Genomic DNA, 13239 nt, shown 5'->3' with positions numbered 1-13239 from the left:
TGGAGTATATGTATATTTGGAGATATAGAATAACTGGAGGAGGAATTCAAGCTCAAGACAAAAGACTCTCCAGGTCTGACACGAAACTCTTAATACAAAATTCCAAGTCTCAGTACCCGGACATTATACAAGACAGGTTATTCAGGTTCAAGTCTGAAGGTGCTATGGTTATAAAAGGAAGTTCAGAAAATATATTAGAGAATATGACTCAGAATCTGAAAGACAAGTCTTAGTAACGGAGGCATGAAGCTGAGTTACATCAGATTCTCATTCTTGCAATAGATTAAAAACATATTTCTTAACAAAATACCATACAGCAGGTTTTTTTCTTTAGGGAAGCCTAAAATGTAAGGAATATCCATTATAATTTTTAATATTGTAAAAAGAACTAAATACAATTATCTGTTGAGTTATTTATATAGTCTCAAGTATATCATGTTTTTCCCTTTTACCTTACTAAGCAAAATATATACAGCTTTTTAACCAAAATGTGAGGGAATTCCATGTGATTTCTATCCTGCAAGGCAGGGCACAGTCCATAAACTGATCCTTAAGGTTAGTTTTCTTCTTGCTTCATCCTCTGCAATTAATTTATTGATCAGAAGAACTATGGGTTTTTAGACTAAGGAAATCATAGAACTAACATAAAATATGAAACATTCTCTCTTTATTTTTTTTTCTTTTTGGGTCATACCCGGCAATGCACAGGGGTTACTCCTGGCTCTGCACTCAGGAATTACTCCTGGCGGTGCTCAGGGAACCATATGGGATGCTGGGATTTGAACCCGGGTCAGCCACGTGCAAGGAAAACGCCCTACCCGCTGTGCTATCACTCCAGCCCCACATTCTCTCTTTAATTATTTGTTTTTATATCCCATATGAAAGCACACCTTTGCTTCATGGTGTCTATTGACTTGCATCAGTAAAGTGCTCAATGAGCTCTAACTGAATGAACAAATAGAGCACTGCAAGGAAACAACTTGGACATAATCTTATACTGAGAGTAAATTGAGGATTTAACTTCATCAGAAGTTAAGTGATATGCCAAGATCACTACCCAGGTGTAGTAAGTAGCCCCAGGATTAAAGTCTTTTTATTTCTAATCTAATGTGCAGATTAGATTAATCAAGCAGAATGTTACCCTTTCTTTACAGTGTTCACTTGGGAAAAATGTTCTCAGCATATATATAACCTAGGCTGGGATCCATTCTAAGATATTACTATATTCCTCACTCTAAGCAACTCAAGTGTGTTTTCTTTTAATAATCATTTGAAAATCTTATTCAGATCAGACCTGAATTCCTCATCAAATTATTTTAAATGCACTTTAAATCAAATGGTAACAAGAGACCAATGAAGTTGAGACAGTTATTCTAGACTAGATTAATATATATTTTCCTTGAGGACACCAAAGTTAGTCTCCTGATTTTATATCAAAGATATATTTCTTAAAGTCTCCAGATATTGAGTTGGTATTTTTCTCTGTTCCAAACTATTTGATTATGGTCAAACACCTCTTTAAACTAGACTGTAGCACTGTAGCACTGTCATCCTATTGTTCACTGATTTGCTCGAGTGGGCACCAGTAACGTCTCCATTGTGAGACTTGTTGTTACTATTTTTGGCATATCGAATACGCCATGGGTAGCTTGCCAGGATCTGCTATGCAGGCAGGATACTCTCAGTAGCTTGCCGGCTCTCCAAGAAGAACCGAACCCGGGTCAGCCGCATGCAAGGCAAACGCCCTACCGCTATGCTATTGCTCCAGCCCATTTAAAAACTGGAACTTCAAATATAATTAAGTTTTTTCCATTTAAACCAGCAAGACCAGGGGAGAGTGCGAACACAGTCTTTCACTACCACAAATTATGCAGTTGAATTTCCCACATTTGGGGAAATTGGAGGGATCAGCACATCCGGAGTGCAATGGACAAGCTCGCCCTGGAAAACCACCTTCATGATCATGGTATCTCCCCTGCCAGGTAAGTACTATTTCAAAATGCTGCCTTCCTCCAATGTAAGTTCCTGGCACCTAGGAGATAGTCAGTAAAGACTTGAAGGAGTGTAAACAATCTGTCAGAACCAAGCACTCAAGCTCTGGAATAAGATACCTTCTTTAATGATAAGCATGTCAGACATACGGGTACAATTTCCCCAGTGAAAGTAAGTCAAAAATCACTGTGTAGTATCTCATGTGTAATCAAGCATGCAAAATGAATGCTAGCTTTAGTGCAAAATGCACTGAACCAGAAGCCTGACCCTTAGAGAATCTTTTGAATCACTGGATAGAAAAATATTACTCAATTTACTTCTTGGGTTCCAAACATTCTTAGATTTTGAGCTCAATAGTTGTATATAAAGTGTCACTGGTTTCAGTATTTCTGATTCTTATTATATTGTACAAAGAAACCACTGAGCAAACACTGACGGGTACTAAGAGCATCTCCGTGGCTTCCAACAGCAGCATGGTAAGCTTAAAGCTGCAAGTTCAATTCTCACTGCTGCCACATGCGCTGAAGGGAGCCCAGCAGCTCTGCCCTTTGAGCCTGGCAGTTCACTTTGTTCTAACCCAGACATGTGAGCACCATGCCTTCAGGGTGAAGGCACATGAAAAATGTGTGAGCACACAGCCAGGGAGTGAAGCCCTAAAGAGCACTGTGCAAGCATAAGGGTAACCCCAGGGGGCAAGTGTGCACATGCAATTGAGGGTGTCTAAGGGACTGATGGCTATAGCCTCAAGGTGAACCCGAGGGGAACAGTATCCTGCAGTGTAAGCACTCACCCTGCAATAACAACAACAGAGGGACCGTGGAGAGGGGAGGGGCGTGAACACATGCAGGGGCCAAAGAGAGTTCAACAGACTGAGTAAGTGATTGCATGGTGGGAATCTGAGTTCAGTCCCTGGCACCGCATGGTCCCCCAAGCACTGCTGAGAGCAACCCCACAGTGCAAAGCTGGGAATAGTCCCGGGCACTGCTGGATGTGGCCCTGAAAACAAAACCTAAACACTCCCAGAGCACCTACCACGTGCCAGACATAAAATTAACATCAATGAATAAGGGATAGTAAGAATTAAGATGTCTAAGACTGATGTACGTACAGTTCTGTTTTTCTGAAAGTGTGGACAGAAAACCTGAATCGCCTGCATAGTTGTTAAGTACAGATTCTTGGGCTCCATTTCAGCCCAAAGGAGTCAGACTCTTGGTGGAAGAAACTTGGAATATACATCTCTTCTGTTAACTTTTGCTTTTGTTTGGGAGGTTATACTCAGTGATGCTCAGGACTTACTCCTGTGCTCAGTGATCACTCTTGGCAGGGCTAGTGAACCATATGGGGTGCCAGAATAGAACCTGACTTGACCACATGCAAGGCAAGTATCTTTACCCACTACCCACTGCACTATCTTATGTTTCTGGTGGCTCAATTACTGGCAATTTTTACCTATACTACAGATTGAGAAACGCTGCTATGTGAATTGAGATTCACATCTCAAGTAAGTGTAACACAGTACAACAACAGATGTCTCCATTGGTCTCAGAAGTGATTATGTGCCATGAGCCCATAATACTCTCAGTGTTTATACTTTGTACACACGAGTTTCTGAACTAGCATCTCCAAAGAGGATACTATAACACTGTCAATCATATTTGGCAAGGGGGCAGGGTGAGGGGCTTTAATTAATTAATTTCTAAAAATTGAATCACTGTGATATACAGTTACAAAATTGTTCATAATTGGGTTTCAATAAAGGGAGCGGCATTGGGGGACCACACCCAGGGTGCTCAGGAATTATTCCTGGCAATGCTCAGGGGATCACATAGGATGCCAGGGATGAACCTGGGTTGGTAACATGCAAGGCAAATGCCCTACCCACTGTACTATCACTCTGGCCCTATAATATCCATCACCTAAACCAGTAATCACTGTTAATCATTGTTAAAGAAAGCCAAAGAGGAAGATGGGATTAAGTCACCATTCAGGAATATATGCCCATGGAACAAACACTCGAGCTCAGTCTCTAAGCTAAAGCTTTCACTTACCAGTTTCAAGGCTCTGTCTTCATCAGGGACCTGCCAATAGAAAACTCAAGAACTGAATGGACCAAGTCATTATTCTTTGCTCTACAGCCAGCAAGGAAAACCCCTTGGCTTCCTCTCACCACTCAGTTCTGAATGCAAGTCTCCCCGTCCATCAAACTGCTCTCGTTTCAGGAATCGGCATAGATGATCATGATGGAGGAGACTCAGATGCGCTGCTTTTATTTTCATGTTACCCTGGAGGGGTGGAATTACAAAGCAAGGACCAACCAAAGACTTTTGAGTCACTGAAATATCCCGTCTACTACCATTCTCTGGCTCAGGAATCTAGGTTTTAGCTACTTTTATCAACTTTCTAAGCTGCTTTTTACTATGGCCAGAGGAAAGGCATGCTTATTAGTGCAATCATGAACAACTTTGTAACTGTATCTCACAGAACTTCCATTTTTAAAAATTAATTAATTAAAACTCTCCACCTTGAGTGAAGAATCCTGGCTGGCGGGGGACTGCAACACCGGAGAATGCTCTGGGCCCCAAACCAAGCCAATATCACCGGGGTGCCCCAAATGGAGGAGGTAAAGTCTCCCCCCCTTCTCCAGATGGAATCCTGGTGACCATGAGCTTCTTCAAGCATGGCTCTGGGGACCAGGACCATGAGCTTCCCCAAGCATGTGGGGACCAGGACTATTTCTCCAATCTTTCTTGATATACAAAGTGAGCACTGGAAAATAGATGATCTAGCATCTGCCCCTAGAAGGCATGCTTGAATGGTGGTGTTGAATATCCAAGCAAAATATAATGACCCAAACTATAGAGAGAGCCTCAGAGGCACATAAACCAATTTCGGAAGCCAGCGGCTTCTTGCAGAAATGCCTCTAGTCTGAGAACTAAGCTACGGCCCCATGCCACCCCTAGAGGGGAAAGGTTTTTGTCCCTCAGCCTTTCCTTTTGGCGATGGCGGCATGGCGACCACCATCTTTCAGAGCCCATTGGACAGAGGTACGAGTTTGCAGTGGTGGGGCGCATGGGAAATCTCAGGATGGGGGGGTCGGTACCAGCACTACTCCCTGCCCAGAGGAGACGCAAAGCGAATGCCAACAAATGGCTCCTCTGCTCCTGAATGGCCATGATCCCAGAGACATACAAACCAATTTCGGAACTCAGTGGCCTCTTGCAGAAATGCCTCTAGACTGTGAACTAAGCTACAGCCCTGTGCCACCCCAGGAATGGAAAGGTTTTTGTCCCTCGGCCTTTCCTTTTGGTGGTGGCGGCATGGCGACCGTCATCTTTCAGTGCCCATTGGACGAAGGTACAAGTCTGCAGTGACAGGGCCCGTAAGAAATCATGGGATGGGGGATCTGTAGCAATGCTGCTCCCCACCCAGATGAGACCCTGGCAGGTTCTGGCGACCTAGGGGTTGAACCTGAGTCAACCATGTGCAAGGCAAGCATTCTACCTGCTGTATCTGGTCCTTTGTATAATGGCCCAAATTCCATTCATGAGGCCTCTGTTTTCAGGCCCTAATTATATCTCACAAGCCCTGACTTCTAATCATTTGTGGATTAGGAATTCCACATATGAATTTTGGAGAAATATATATATTCTCTCAATGGCAGAAATATCTGAATAAGAAAAAGATCATTACTTCACAGAGTCAAATTTTAATTGCTAAAGGAGTTTAACATAACTGCAAAATCCACTCTCTTCACCAAACCTAACTAGACTAAAATGGATCCTGACACCCATACACTAGAATCTGTTGAACATTTGCTCAAGAAATTTACAATACAAAATCGAACATCCCAAGACCCAAATCTTTATTTCCCAAACACCAATTGTAGCAGCATCAGATGAAAAATAATAAATAATTCAATACATCAACAAATGCAATTATTTGAGATTAGATCTTGAAGGTAATTTGTCAGGCTCATGAGGCTAGAGGCCAGATCAAATCAAAACCCCATGTATGATCCCTGCTAACTTCTGTAGAAGCACAGATAACTAGCGGTTCTCATCAGTGCAACTTGTCTTCTGTTTACGATCAGGACTCCAACAGAATGACTGCCTGAATCCTTAACGAGATAAAACTCATGAAAAGTGAGATGACTTTCAGTTTCCCTAGAGTTGGAGTATGAAGTTTTATAAAGTCCCACAAGCCTCCTATTTTGATCAGACCTTAGTTCTTTTTTCATGGACTTCATACCTCCTTCATTTAATCACTTTAAATGTACAGTTTGATGACTTTTCATAATTTTACCTAATCCTGTAATCATCACCATTATCAAATTACAAACTATTTCCATGACTCTAAAGTATTTTCTCTTCACTGTTGATCCTCTCTATTGATACACAGACTTGGCAACCCCTGAGGTACTTTCTGTCACTATGGTTTTACATTTCCTAGAATTTCATATGAATAAATTGAAGCAGAAAACAATTCTCTGACTCCTTCATCTTATTATATTTTTAAAAATTAATTCATGTCATTCTATACTAGTATTTTGTTCTTTTCATTGCCAAATATAATTTCACAGTATGTTTGTATCACAAATCCTTTGATTCTCTAACCAATTGATGGATAGTTTCATTTGAGGCTCTTCTGGATAATGTGAATATAAATAATCACAGTTACATTTTTGTATGAACATATTTTCATTTCCCTTGGACAAATACCTATGAGATTGGATTGCTAAGTCCAATGATATGTAAGACAATGCCAAATTGTTTTCCAAGTAGGTAAGTCTTTTTGCAATACTACTGGTAAAGTAGGAGAGTTCCAATAACTGTATATTTTTTGTCAACAGTTGGAGTTGCCAGTAACTTTAATTGTAGCCATTCTACTAAATGTATAGTGATCTTGTTTAATTTGCATAAGTCCCCAAGTAGGAATATTAAGCATGTTTTCATTTTTACTGATTATATTCTTGCATTTGGTTTGGTTTGGGTTTGGTGCACCAGGATTAACCCCAGAGTCTCGTGCATGCAGAGAACATACTCTGTCAGAGTCACTTTCTGCAGCCCATGTGTTCTTTTTTGAACTAAAATCCTTTGCCAATTATTTTTAATTAGGGTGGAGTTTTTTAAAAAATCATTAAGTTCTTTATATATTCTGATTCCAAGCCTTTTGTCAAATACCTGTCTAATTTTTCCCAGCATGAGGTACCTTTTCATTTTCTTAACTTGTACTTTCGTTTGGTTTTGGCTTTAGGGCCACACCCAGGAGTGCTTAGTGCATCCTCCTGGCTCTACACTCAGCTCTTTTACTGGCTCTCTTACTCCTGGCACTGTTTGGAGACCATATGGCATACTGCATGCAAGGCAAGTGCCTTCTTCCTGGCACTGTCTTTCCAGTCTCTTCACTTCTATTTTTTAAAGGATGAACATTTTACGTGGTCATATTTTCTATTTTGTTGATTTTTTTTTTTTACAATTCTTCATTTTGTGGTCTAGGACATCTTTAATGATTGAGAAACCTAAGCTCTCTCAACATCTGTCTCCCTAACATTTTGGACTGAGTAAGTGAGGGCTCTTCTTTACAGTAAGGACTTTATTCAGCATGCCTCCCGTCATTAGGTACTAACAGCATGTGTTCCACTTACTTGTGAAAATTTAAAATGTCTCCTAAAATTACCAAGGATAACTTGAAGGATAAAACTTACTCTCAGATAAGAACCACTCACATAACTCAATTCCACAAAGATTTGCTCCTATTTTGTTAAGGAGTTTTATACCTTTAGTTTCTGTTTTTAGGTCTAGCATCCATGTTGATTTCTCTGCAAGGTTGGTATAACTTTCAGTTATATGTTTTCCACACAGACAGACATTCAGTGATTCTCGTATCATTTGTTGAAAGAACTACCCTTTCCCTTGTTGGATGAATTGGGTAATTCATTTGAAAATAAATGGATCATAGAAATGGTTATCTATTACTGAATTTCCCATGTCTGTCCTTATCACAATGCTCGGCAGCCTTGATTACTGGAGCTTTCTGAATCATCAAATTAGATGGTTTATCTCATTCCTCTTTTCCAAAATTGTCTTGTCCTTTGTCTTTCCACACATTGTTGAAGAGTTCATTAATTTCTTCTTTAAAAAAATTGACTTTGTACTGTGAAATAACTTTTGACTTGGAGAGAAGCTGAAAAGATAAGTAAGTGGATAGACATAGATAAATAAAGGTACGAATATGTTTCTATTTTTATCTTCCATATTTTATACTATTATGGAACATAGAGGTTTTCTCTTGATTGTTCTCTTTTGCTCTAGATTCTAGACTCCCACACCGGAGTCTGCCACCATGCCTCCCTTATCCTCTGGTCTGGGAGAATTCTCAGACTTCCCTGTTTTCTAAGGCCTTCCTGATCTTAGGGATACTGGTCAGGTCTATTGTAAAATGTCACTCAATTTGGTTTATCGGATTTACTTCATCATGGTTAGACTGAAGTTCTGAGTCTTTATAAAGAATATCAGTGGTTTAGTACCCTTGTTACATAATACCAAGGGATATTCGTTATAACATTACATATGATGCTAATACTGAAATAAACTTTTTTAGGAATTTTTTTATTGGGATTGTAAGCCTGCTAAGGTTTCTATTTTGGTTGCAATTACAATAGCACCAAAGTTTTTAATTTGAGGGAAGCTGTCATTTTAATAACATTTTAAATAAGTTTTGCAACCCATAAATATGGCATTTATATATGTATCACTGTATATCACTGTTCATCGATTTGTTCGAGCAGGCGCCAGTAACGTCTTTATTTGTCCCTGTGGCGTGCTAGTGTAGCCCAATGGCATCTGCTCACTCCAGGAACATGAAGAGCACATTGTTGTTTCTGCTTTTGACATATCAAATACATCACAGGTATTGTATTAATAATACAATAATAAGAATAATATTAATAGTATTAGTACTATTGTTGTAATTATTTATTAATATTATTAATATATTATATATCATGGGCTGGAGTGATAGCATAGTGGTAGGGTGTTTGCCTTACACACAGCCTACCCGGGTTTGATTCCTCCACCCCTCTCAGAAAGCCTGGCAAGCTACCGAGAGTATCTCGCCCGCACGGCATAGCATGGCAAGCTACCCGTGGCATATTCGATAATGCCAAAAACAGCAACAACAAGTCTCACAATGGAGCTGTTATTGGTGCCTGCTCGAGCAAATCGATGAGCAACAGGATGACAGTGACAGTGACAGTGATTATATATTCTATATTAAATATATGCTTTATATATTTAGATCTATTTTAATTTTCCTCTCTCTTCCTTCAAGTATGGATCTCTAATCTAATTGCTTCTCTTTACTTCACATGCCTCCAAATAGCAGCTAATAATTCTTACAGTCATTGTTATTATTAATCCCAAAGTTTGCGGTTAAGTGGAGGTGAATTCGGTAAGATCTAACTCAGTCTTACTAGAAGCCAAGCCTAATATTACCTGAAATACTTTTGTTTGGGTTTTCTTCTGGTACCTCAAGGCTATTCTCAACTCTGTGCTTGAGGTCCACAATCATAAGAAAGTAAAAAGTTTTAAGAGTGTTGTGAGTTTATATGTCAAATATGGCAGTATTTGACATATATATATACACATATACATGCTGCATAAGCTTTTCTAAAGTGTAGAACTAAATACTAGAAGAGGCTATGTCACAAAGTTTATGGATCTAGTAGTTGTGTTCTTTCATTTTATTCCTACTTGCTAAGAAAATAGTAAAATTTTTTCTTCATCTTGTTGCTTAATTTCTGAGCCAAAAAGAAAGCTTTACTGAGAAGAAGGCTTCCTCAACAACAGTATTGGGGCCCACAAAGTGAGCTGGTAGCACTGTGAAACTGCTCTCTCCACAGTGGACATACCACCACATTTGGTCATTTCTGCCTTGTTCCAGACTCCACTTCTAGAGTTAAAACAATGTGCTTGGTTCACACCAGCAACATTTAAAGTAAGCTAAAGATCATTGAATAAAACACCTCAAAAATACTTCACAGAAGCTTAATTTGGCAAGTTGTGGGGGTTGGGGACTGGGCCACACCCAACTGTGCTCAGGACTTACTTTGGAGTCTGTGCTGGGGAATAGAACAACGAATGCTAGGTGCTAGGTGCTAGGACTGAGTCAGTCTTCAGCCCAGCACTATTTCTGTGGCCCTGAGAAGCTTGGCCTGGAGCAACAGCACAGCGGGTAGGGTGTTTGCCTTGCACACAGACAACCCAGGTTTGAATCCTCCATCCCTTTTGGAGAGCCTGGCAAACTACCGAGAGTATCTTGCCAGCAGAGCAGAGCCTGGCAAGCTCCTCGTGGCATATTTGATATGCCAAAAACAGTAGCAACAATTCTCGCAATGGAGACATTACTGGTTCCCGCTCCAGTAAATAGATGAACTAGGGAATGACAGTGCTACAGTGCTACAGAGAAGCTTAATTTTAATATAAATACTCTAGAACAAAGATTCCTACACTTACTTAGCCAACCATTCCCTTTACTTGAAAAGAAATCTCCACTCCCTCAAGAACTCTAGCTTTTTTAAGGAACAAAGTAAAGCATCCCAGCCCCCGAGGCCACACCTCTCTCTGGATCTCTCCAGCACCTCCCCACCCCTATATCACCCACTGAGGGGGTGGGGGGAAAGCAATTTTAGAGTTGTGTTTCCTGTGAATCTTCAAATGCTATTAAAACTGTGATATATATATATACATATATACATATATATATATATATATATATATATATATATATATATATATATATATATATATAGCTTAGGAAGTTTTCCAGTTTCAAGATCTAAGATGTCGATAAAGAATCTATATTAAATTTCTTTATTATAAGCTCATTGTTCCCTCATTAGAAATATTACTGTTTGTTTTATTTGCCCAAACCTAAGTTACAGGGCACAATGTGATCTTTTAAATAAGGAAGTTCTGTTATGAGTTGTTCTATCTTTATTGTTCCATTCTCAGAAGCTGATGATGTGATACCAGCATGGCTAATACTTACTTTCCCCTCTCTTTTTTCCAAGCTTGGATTTCTCATTGGACATAATGATCTTTAATTTGGTTTCAAATATCACAAACAATTTTTCCAAAAGCCTAATTTTTTTTAGGTCAATATTTCCTATCACTAGAAGATAATACGAAGGGAATGTTTAAGGTTAGTAGGATATTTATCTTATCAAAAGTGGTCTGGTCTATTTGGGTTACTGTTTGGATTTCAGCTAATCAAGCCTATTTACTAGTTTGAGAACTTTCAGCAATTACCAGTGTTCAAACAACACTGATCTGCTATGTTATTTCAGCTGGGAAAGCCGGTCTATGAACCAGTATGATTCCTTACTAAAAATAGACAGTAGCACTTTCCACTCTTTGGGGAATTCATTTTCTTAGGTATGTCACACTGCATAACATAACAAAAAAGTGTGAAACGTCTAAATAATAAAAAACTCAAAAGACTTGTCATGTGTGTGAATCCAAAAAATAATAATAAAGGAACTTTGCCAACAGAAACATCACCCCAGGAAGACAAAACAAATACAGAGTGAACTGAAGAGGTAGCTGGTGGTCTTTTTTCAGTCCAAACCCACTGAATTTCTTGTTTTTAGACTACTTGGTTATATTAGCAATTTTTTAACACATGGTAGTGCAAATCAACAATACATTTGCTCTTCAGCCTCTAACACTTCCCCAGCTGCCAGGCCTGTGCTTAACTAAACAAGTACTGTAGTGGAGAGCAAATGGAACATTTATGTAACACAGACTATAAATATTCTTTGAGAAACAAAGAGACCTACTCATTCCGAAATATATGACAAAGGAATAAGAGCATTGCATTTGAAAATAGATTTAACTCTTGTGAGGAATGGATCTCTAATTGCTGTAGTTTAAAGTATAACATCATTAAACACTAAAATACCTTTTCTTTAAATACTTTTTAAAAAATTGTTGAGCATTTTACAGTGTTAGATTTCATACTAAGGACTTTATTTGCATTTTCACATTTAGTCCTTGCAAAAATCCTTGAGGTATAAGTACTAACATTTATCTTCACTTTGCAAGTTAAAAAAAAAAAAGACCCTAAGGAGAAGTAACTACCCAAGGCAGTGAATCAGCTAGTAAGTACTTGAGTGTGTTTTGAATTCAGAAGGTCTGACTTCAGGGTATGTTCTTATCCACTCTGGGTAAATCAAAATTATAGCAAAGAATTTTAGAGCAGTAAAATATAAAAATTATCTTAAACATTGCAGATAATAAATTCATAAAAACCTATCCTCTCTATGTCCTTTCACTGACATCTTTGGTTACTATGTTAGCTCTTTCATCTCTGTCCCTTTCTCTGTCATTCTCTCTCTCTCTCTGTCTCTCTCTCTCTCCCCCCTACACTCCACACACACACATACACACACACACACACACACCACACACAAACACACACACACACACCAGCTTAACAGCAAAACCTATGGCACAGAAAAATAGGGCAGGAAAAAGTTAATGTTTCACTTGAAAAGTGGACTAAAACCTCAGCATGTGTGAGGTGGGGATGGGAGGAAAGATCATTATTTGAACAATCGATTGGGTGTTCCTGCTTGTTTGTTTACTTCTAGGTAAATTCATTTAAAGGTATATAAGAACAGTGGGGTAGGGGTGGGGGGAAGGTCTCTATGGAAGAGCTGGTTCATGGATTTCCTTTTCTTCTGTGCTCACTCCAAAACGTCTACCGTTTACTTCCCCAAAGCAAGTTGCTGAGGAGAGAGGATTCTAGAACAGAGCTAAAACTGAATTTTCTCTGAATTAACTTAGGCTGGCTGAAGCAAATTTTACAGATAAGCACAATAGAAAGAATAAACAAGACAGATATTCCTACTATACAAAAAGTGTTTGACTTCTCTGCTGGCCAATATTGAAACCTTTAGTTATATGTGACTGCTAAGTACCTGAACGTGTCTAGTGGGACTTGCTCAGGGACTTACAACAAATTGGTGGTTATACTCTGAATTTTACACTCACGTGTCACTAACAAAAACTACCGAGTTTGGGGCTTGAGTACAAAAGCTTGCCTTGTACACAGCTGACCCAGTTTAATCCTTAGCACCACATACATTACCCTGAGCCTTGACAGGAGTGATATCTGAGCACAGAGCAGGAGTAAACATTGAGCACCACCTGATGTGGCCCCAAAGGAAAAATAAATAAATAAATA

The 13239-nt window shown here is 39.2% G+C and overlaps 1 non-coding gene across 1 annotated transcript; it reads right to left on the bottom strand.

Moving 5' to 3' along the window:
* Positions 1-1828: 1828 nt before the first annotated feature.
* On the bottom strand, positions 1829-1990 carry LOC129401386 (U1 spliceosomal RNA). Its single transcript, XR_008628309.1, has one exon. It is a non-coding gene; the product is annotated as a U1 spliceosomal RNA (small nuclear RNA).
* Between the last annotated feature and the right edge of the window lie 11249 nt (positions 1991-13239).

This window comes from Sorex araneus, chromosome 1, assembly GCF_027595985.1.
Source record: "Sorex araneus isolate mSorAra2 chromosome 1, mSorAra2.pri, whole genome shotgun sequence".
Classification (NCBI taxonomy): Eukaryota; Metazoa; Chordata; class Mammalia; order Eulipotyphla; family Soricidae; genus Sorex; species Sorex araneus.
This window is presented reverse-complemented; position numbering and strand designations above follow the sequence as displayed.